At 34.0% G+C, this 9356-nt stretch overlaps 1 pseudogene; it reads right to left on the reverse strand.

Annotated features, from left to right (window-relative positions):
• Positions 1 to 3838: 3838 nt before the first annotated feature.
• On the reverse strand, positions 3839 to 9046 carry LOC134254066 (ubiquitin carboxyl-terminal hydrolase 19-like; annotated as a pseudogene).
• Positions 9047 to 9356: the final 310 nt, after the last annotated feature.

The following is a 9356-nucleotide window of genomic DNA, read 5'->3' on the forward strand; positions in this document are numbered from 1 at the left end:
TAGAACCTATTTTCAATACAATTATTTTCTATTCATAATTCTATCAAAATTACAGTAATTTAATTTAAAAGGGAAAATCTTCAGTATACAAAATTATCAATTTAATTTAAGATCATAAAAACATAGGTAATCAGAGATTACAGAGCTCACCTCAACGTGTGTTGTCTTTAAGTAAGGCAAATTAAGTCACACAATTAACCAACAAAAAGTGTACATCCAAAAATGCAAAATTTATGCAATTTTGATACTTTGGAATAGACCTATATAAAAACTAAAAACTAGTTCTTCATCATGAAAATGTAATTAAAATCCAGCATCTGAAGCAAGATTGAGAGTTTTCATCCCTTGATGCATCATTTGTGCAACTGGTTTATATAAGCCTTATAGTTTCTTGGTGATAGACTTGCACCCATAACTTTTACGAGGTCTATTATCTGGAAAATGTATGTCGAATTCAGCATCTGAAGCAAGTCCATTAGTGTGCATCCTAAGATGTATCATCCATGCAAGTTTGGTCAACATAGGGCTTAAAGTTACTTGCAAATGAAACCTGTATAAAAAAATTAACCTTTCCACTAATCCAGAAAATGTAGGTCAGATTCAGCATCCGAAGCCAGCCTAGTAGAATGCACCCTTAGATGTACCATCCATGCAAGTTTGGTCATTATAGGGCTCAAAGTTACTTGGAAATGAATCCTGCACCATAAACTTTAACCTGTTTACTCGTCCAGAAAATGTAGGTCAGATTCAGCATCCGAAGCAAGTCTGGTAGTATGCATCCTAAGATGTACCATCCATGCAATTTAGTCATTATAGGGTTCATAGTACACTCTACCTTGGAAATGAAACCTGCACCAAAAACTTTAACCTGTTCACTCAACCGGAAAATGTAGGTCAGATTCAGCATCCGAAGCAAATCTGGTAGTATGCATCCTAAGATGTATCATCCATGTAATATTATAACATTAACATTATATGTCTCATAGTAACTTGGAAATGAAACCTGCACCAAAAACTTTAACCTGTTCACTCAACCGGAAAATGTAGGTCAGATTCAGCATCCGAAGCAAGTCTAGTAGAATACATCCTAAGATGTACCATCCATGCAAGTTTGGTCATTATAGGGCTCAAAGTATCTTCGAAATGAAACATTCACCAAAAACTTTAACCTGTTCACTCAACCGGAAAATGTATGTCAGATTCAGCATCCGAAGCAAGGCTGGTAGTATGCATCCTAAGATGTATCATCCATGTAAGTTTGGTCATTATATGTCTCATAGTAACTTGGAAATGAAACCTGCACCAAAAACTTTAACCTGTTCACTCAACCGGAAAATGTAGGTCAGATTCAGCATCCGAAGCAAGTCTAGTAGAATACATCCTAAGATGTACCATCCATGCAAGTTTGGTCATTATAGGGCTCAAAGTATCTTCGAAATGAAACCTTCACCAAAAACTTTAACCTGTTCACTCAACCGGAAAATGTAGGTCAGATTCAGCATCCGAAGCAAGGCTGGTAGTATGCATCCTAAGATGTATCATCCATGTAAGTTTGGTCAACATAGGGCTTATAGTTACTCGGAAATGAGACCACACCAAAAACTGCACCAAAAAAACTGCACCAAAAACATTAACCTGGTCATTCCTTTGCTGAAATTGCAGCATCTGAAACTTTGACTGGTACAATGAAACACACTAGCAACATCTTCCATGCATGTCTAATCAATATAGGACATAGAAGTACTTAAAAAGAAAACTGCTCCAAAAAACTTCAACCTTAACCCGGGACGCCGACCGCACGTTCTAGGGTATCACATAAGCTCCCCCCAACTTGAGGTGAGCTAAAAATGTTTAGTTTTCAAGGTTTGACTTTTACATCATGAATAATTTGAATTAATTCGTTATTTTTTTTATAATGCAGCGGTAAGTATCTGTCAAATCTAGTTGGTCTTCAATCATTGTTTTTTTCAAAATCGATTTTCAGAAGAACAGCCGATCAGATTAAACATGACATCCGACCAGATTTATACACATTGGGAAACGGGGTAAGATTAACAGTGTACAGTACCGACTGGTTAAACAACAGACCTTAATTAGGTGTCCACTGTCCCCGGTCAACTTACAGTAAACTATATATACACCATGCACATGAGAATATTTTGATTATTAAAATCAGTCACAAAATTTAACTTTAATGCAAGCATATAACAAATTAAAAATTATGATTCATTGTAAAATGACAATTATTTTGATACCCATTATGATACAAAAAGAATTTTAACTGAATATGATATTCGAAAATAAGTTTTTGTAAACATAACCAGGTAACTCGTAAACGAGGATTGTCACTAGGCGTAAATCTTAGACACAAAAACCGTTGATATCCACAGAATATTTTGTTATTTAAAAAAATTTCATCTGTCTTTCCCGATGATAGATTTTTTGTGTTATATCTATAATTAATTTCAATCATGATTTAATTCTTAAACGTATAAATCTTCTAATAAATTCATTACAATTTAAAAGCCGAACTCAACGGTTTAGAAATATGAATGTGATATAAGCCTTTTAAAAAAGATCCATAAATAAAAATCTTTATAGTTTGATTAATAAATCAAATTCAAGATTTTGGAGACGTTCAACAAAATAAATACTTTTACAAGTCCAAAAAAAATTGTGAAAAATAAAGGTTAAATATTTCACAGACGAAGTAAGAGCGGTTATAGCCTAGTGGTTAAAGCGATGGCCCCAGAATAGGAAGGTCATGAGTTCGCGCCTTACTTGTGGCGATTTTTTTTTTTTTCAATTTTGAATTCATTCTTTTTCCTTATTTTTACCAAATCAAGATATGTGTGAACTCGACATTTATATTTTATGAAAAAATTTCACTATAAAAATAATTTTTCACCCATAAAAACAGTATTATCGACTGCGTAATGGTGGCTTAATGGTGGCTTAATGGTAGCTTAATGGAGTTTGGACATTAAGCACCTGTAAGTGTGGCTTAATGGTAGCTTAATGGTGACTTAATGGTGGTCTAAAAGCTACCATTAAGGACCTTTAAGCCACCACTAAGCTACCATTAAGGTACATTTAAGCACCCATTAAGGACTTTGAAATGGCTTAATGGTAACTTAATGGTGGTGTAAATGTTACTTAAAGGTGTTAAATGGTGATTTAAAGACAACCATTAAACCACCATTAAGGACCTATAAGCCACCATTAAACCAGGCTTAAAGGATGTGTTTCATCTTGTGCATTTTCAAAGAGACTTCGGCTACTTCGTTTGAAAATATATTCAAAGACATTGCCTACGATGTTCACATGCTGATAAGCAAAGGATAAAGCAAAACTTTTAATCAGACATGGAAAGTATATCTGTGATTTAAAAAACTATCTTTATGTGAAAGAAAATTCAAAAATTTAAAAAATACCTCCCTCATCTACTTTATTGCCAATAAAATGATAAAAAAAATGCCTCCTTCCCGCATCTGTTTTGGAGAAAATTGGCCTGAGAAGCAGAGAATTAAATTTAGATAGCCTAAATATAAATCTTATCATCGTGATATATATGTGGTAAGGAATTTTACCTCTAAAATCTTCAGGAACAATTTTAAGACATTTCTAATTACAATGTATTCCTTTTATTATGCAAGTTCTTAGTATAGGAACATAAATTTGCAAGTGGTATCTCATGAGACCTTACATTGTATTTCAGCCATAAAAAAATTAAATTGTGAATACTGCTTCTCATGAAATTACGCCACACTAAATTCCTCGTGTATTTGAGAATTTTACAGTATCGGTCTTCGAAGATTAAACTTCACAGTACATATCAGTTAGTGAGAAAAACACAGAGTTTATCATATGACACAAAGTTTACCAGGCCTTATGCTGCTATGTATAAACAAAGCTTAATATAAAACATTTAGATATCAGTTTACCAGGCTTCCTCTGGGCTGAGGATCTCAGGCTCTGTAAACAGGTCCATACACTGCTGGATATTAATGTTTCCTGAATCTGAAATTTTAAACAAAAGCTTTATTATATATATATTATGCATACAAGTAATGTTCCAATCATTTCTAAATATTCAGCTGTTGCAACCTGCATATGGTTATCTACCTTAAAAATATCAGATGGAAATAATTAAATATATTAATTTTAAAGTTGGCAAAGCCAAATATTTATGAGCAAGATACTAAAAACAACTAATCGGTTTTATTCATACACCTAATCCAAAATAGATAAACCACAATAGGGTTAAAATTTTAATGTACTAATCTATGTAAACCATGTAAAAATCTACAAAAGACCCACAATTCCTTGCTTTCTCTTATGAAGAATCCTCCAGTGGCATATATTCGTTTCTTTTGTTCAGAATTTTTACATTATGATCTTGTCTCTAGCAAACGACTAGGGCCTGTCATAATAGAATAGGGGTATGCATTAAAAGCATCTTCATTGAAACAATCATATACCTTCATTATATGGAGAAGAATTGCTTGGATCTTCTTCATACTCCTTGAGAAAAATAAAAATAAAACTTAAAACCAGATATAACTTAAGTGTCATGACTCTTTTATCAATAAGTACACATTAGTTGTTAGTGCATTATTCTTAATTCCCTCTGTCTGGCTAACACTCACCATATCTTTGGTTTGTACCAAAACATAGGAATCAAATTTCTCATGATTCTTCCAGTCAATAGAGAGAAACTGTTTATAAGTAAGATCTAGAGGTTCATCTCCTGTAAATATAAATAATATCCATCTGTAGCTACCCACACACTACCAACATGTATAAAGAGTGTATAGAACTGTTGTCTGCACTATACATGTATTAATTCCTTTAACCTGTTACGGCTGTGACTGATTCCTACCTAAATCCTCCAGCCTCTCCCCCTCAGGTCCCCGGATCCCCACCCCATCTTGATTGACAGGTTTCATGTAAAACAGGGGCTTTGATCTCTCCATCTCGTCTGACTTGATGCCTAAGACTTGCTTGGTGGGAACAGTTTTGGTCTTCTCTAAGTCAGTTTCATTGTCAGAAGAGGATTTTCCAAACTGATCTTGTTCATTGCTGCAAAACATACCACATCTTGCTTTTGTAAAACATTTTTAGTTCCAAATTCAGGTTTTGCTATGAATTCAAATCAATATATGTTTGGTGTCTTAAATCATGAAATAAAAGTATAATTTCTTTTCATGATATTCAAAGAATTTTAAAAAGCTATAAGTACATGTACATATTCAGCAAGCATTCAATCCCAGCACCTACAGGATCTATTAACATGCATTAGTGAACAGGCCCGGGATAAAAATCTCTACCAGTACACACAATAATTACGTTTTAGGCATCTTAAAAGATGAAAACTCTGGTAGATTGGGAGTCTTGAAGGAGGCTGACTCTGGTGAATTCCCGTGGTCCCCATCCTCTGGACTCTCCCTCAAGTCACTACTGATATCCATGTCCCCCGATACAGGAGAGGACTGGGATCCGCTCCCGCTACCTGCCGAGTCCAGGGAGGAGATACTCCCAGCCTTGGCGCCGATACTGGTGGAGGATCCATCACTCACGTTCCCCATCTGCAGACTGGAGTAACTGTTGTCCGTGCTCATATTACCCTCGCTCAGGTCCAAAGACTGAAACACAAGGTTTAGTTTACTCAGCAAGCTAAGCAGATATTAATGAAAGGAACCAATCAGAGCTCTGTACATTTTATTAAACATTATGGCTGCTCACTGTAGAGATAATAAAAACCATTTCAGCATTAGTCTAGCACACAAAATATTAGTTCATTAATATTTTCAATAATTCTTAGTTTAAAATATTGCCAACATTAAGTACCATTGAATTCTTTTGCATAAAAATGATTCATAATTGTAATTCAAAACACGGTTTTTTACCGTTACATATCTTATACAAACTTCTAACGAATTTTTTCTCAGACATGATCAGAAGCAAAAAGGGGTTTCTGTGCAATACATGGTAAATAAATTGTGGTTAAAATTTTGGAAATCTATTGTGGGGTACCTTTCCCAGTTAAGTTCTAAAAATTTCTTCTAAAAACTAATTCTTCCACATAAAAACCTCTTAAAGTCATACATGCATGTAATAATAGATTAAGATTCTTTTATCCTATAATTCATAAAAGAACCCATGACAAATAAACAAAGGAAAAATCAAAGAATAATCCTAAGACAATCTGTATGCTACATCTATCTGTATTAGCATCTCACTAGGTTTGTATCACCGATGAAAGAATACACCTATCCTCTGTGGGTCTTGTTCTGCTGTGATGGTACAGGAACTGCTACAAGATGATTGGCTGTCCAGACTGTTGATGCTTCCACTTGATTGGCTACTACTACTGCTCATGCCTGAGGAATGGATCTTGTGTTCTGTCTTGACAGGGGGCTGGAATACCCCAACTGAGTACCTAAATGGATGAATTAAAAAAAAATTAATATCAACAGTGCCAAAAATATTATGTGACCATTATACATTATACGGAAAAGCAAGATATCCATCATTTTATTATACCAGATACTAGTGCATAGTAATAATATTCTATTTTGTGCTTCTTTAATGATGGAACATAAATTGTATGTAACTATTTTCTTCAGAAAAAAAGCTAACTCTTAATAGAATAACTTTAAAGAAACCTTAATTATATGTCTTTTGAAGCAAGCAGAGTGAATCTTTTGTCTTTTCTGATAAAAAACACAGAATACTACAAAATACCTGGCATAGGCCTCCATCAGTGTGCTGAGCCGTGAGAAGGTGGCCCTGGACTCTGGAATGCTGACGATGAACGGAGAACCCACAGGCTCGGGGATCATGTTACACTGGTTCTTATGTAACATCCAATGGTTCTTCTGACATGTGCTGTAATTTCCATAAAATAAGTACAAACTCAGTGCATTTCAATAGCTAAACCCACCATTTATAAACATATTCAATATACATGAAGGATGTCTAGTAAAATTCAAGTACTTTTATTGTTAATACTGGCTACCAAATCTTTTTTTACTGGGTTTCTCATTAATACTGTACATGTAATATTAATTCTAAATTCAAGTTTAATCTTTTTTTCTTGAGCTGGTCAACTTTTGTCAAAGCTTGGAGCTTGCTCTAATGACTTAGGATCAAATTATCCTTTTCTTTAAACAAGACTTTTAATTCAAGAGATGCATGTAGATGTGACTCTTTTTTTATCTCTACTGATGTCACAAGGAACAATTTTGTATATGGATTTAAATTTTGCATACATTGCATATACATTAAAGATTTATTGCAAGCATTTATATGTTTTCATAATAAGTACAGAAACAACTGACCACTCTATTAAAATAACTCTGAAAGATTTTTGGAAATGCTGGCACTGAATTTTTTGGCAATTTTTTTTTTAAATTCTACAAATACACTTCTTCAAATCTCCAAAACTACCAGACATACTGTACTATAATATGTCAGCTGTATTGATCTTTTCAGTCCCCACTCAGTACACTCAGACATTACATCACACTTACTGGTCACAGTATCCCACTTTAAAACACTTGGTACACCTCTTAAGTTTAGAGCCATCGGGGCACGGCGACGACAAGAGGAACATTCGTGGGAACCTGGTTTGGCATTATTGTTCTCTGTTAACAAAAAATAAATAATAATAGAAATTTATTTTTTTCTGTTTGGCAAAATCAAATTCTTATTCAAAGTAACAAAACTGAATACATAGCTCCAACTTTACCATTTTATCAAAGGAGATTGTGTCAATTTTAAAGATATGTATTAAAGCATCAGTCGCAAATTCCTTTTAACTTCTTTAAAACTTATTTCGAAAGTGCAGCTTACTTGAACGACGTATATCTCGTGTACAGGTTCTCCAGCAATGTCTTCTGTCAAAACCTCAGATCTGTAAAACAGAATTAGATCAACGTCCCAAAGTCCAAGTATTAACAGTACTTGATATATGTACATTAAAACATGCTTATAACGAAGTGCAAGGTACAGACAATATTGCTTAATTATAAGTGTAATTCGACATATCCATTTATTTAACAATTTATTTTAAAAGTCATGGGGAAATGAAAATAACTTCACTATCAGTGCATTTCATTTTAAGCGCTTTCCCTATAACCGTGTTTTACTGTATGCTCAATTACATTGTTCACCTTACTTATTCATTTTATGTCTTACTTATTTCACAGCATTAGGCATCTTACTTGATTCATGGAATAAATTTATCTCGCAGACCCTAAGAAATACTTACATTAATATTGTGTCATTTGATTGGACTGCACTCAGATCTGTACCTTTCCCATAAAATTTGTAGATCTTCCCTTTGTATGTTTCATATACTCTCATCTGCATTTAAAATGTTCAGAAAATCTTTAATCTCATTTCTTTTTGTCTCCGATCATAATTTAAGTACATAATAGATCTTTCACATGTGAATAACTTACAGCTGATGGTTTCACTCCTGTCTTTTTTGAAGCCTCTTCTTTCAAGACTTCTGTCGTACATTCCTTAGGCAGCCTCAGAACCAGCTACAATAGAGATATGTATTTAAAGAATAACATTAAGGTGGCATTACACGACAGCTTTATGTCATTAAATAGCACAAATCAACTGCAGTATCGTTCCTACACGACAATTTTTTTTGGTTGAGAGATATGTTTTTTATCTAGTCTCAATTTGAAATGAAGTCTTACTTGCACTGGCTTCTTATAAGGATCCTTCCACATAAATATCACAGGTAACAAGCGCTTCTTCTTAGGAAGAGGAAGTGACAGGTATAAAAAGGGGTCAAAGGTTATAGAGATCTAAAAATAATGGGAAAATATGACAACTCAACTGTCCATCATCAAGAATAGAAGCTCTGTCATCTATTTCAACAAGGAATAAGAAGAATGGAGAAAAGGTCACCTACCTTTCCGCAGATAGGGCAGGTGAGTTTTGACTTGTACTGCCCTTGAAAGAGATCCACAATAAAGGAGTCATTTCTTTTCTTGTACATTTCCCATGCTTCATCTGCTACTACCTAAAACATAAAAAATTTCAATAATTATACATTTGTATGGCTGACCTTCAATGAACAAATTCAAAATAAAGAGAAACCTGTCTAAACCAACATGCACTTGAATACAAATTCTGTCTCAAAACAGACTATGGTGTTAGATTGTACAAAGAAAATGTAAATCAACTGGGAATGACAATAAAGGTTGGAATTCAGCAGAACAGATAACACATGTGTCAGATAAGACAATTGAACAATTCTCATATGCATGTTTTTAAGGTTAATTCAAAAAGGGTTAAAAAACCCCAGGCCAAAACTGGACCAAAAAGGAGAA

Source organism: Saccostrea cucullata, unplaced genomic scaffold, assembly GCF_032062105.1.
Source record: "Saccostrea cucullata isolate Sc308-1 unplaced genomic scaffold, CSIRO_AGI_Scuc_v1 ctg19053, whole genome shotgun sequence".
NCBI lineage: Eukaryota > Metazoa > Mollusca > Bivalvia > Ostreida > Ostreidae > Saccostrea > Saccostrea cuccullata.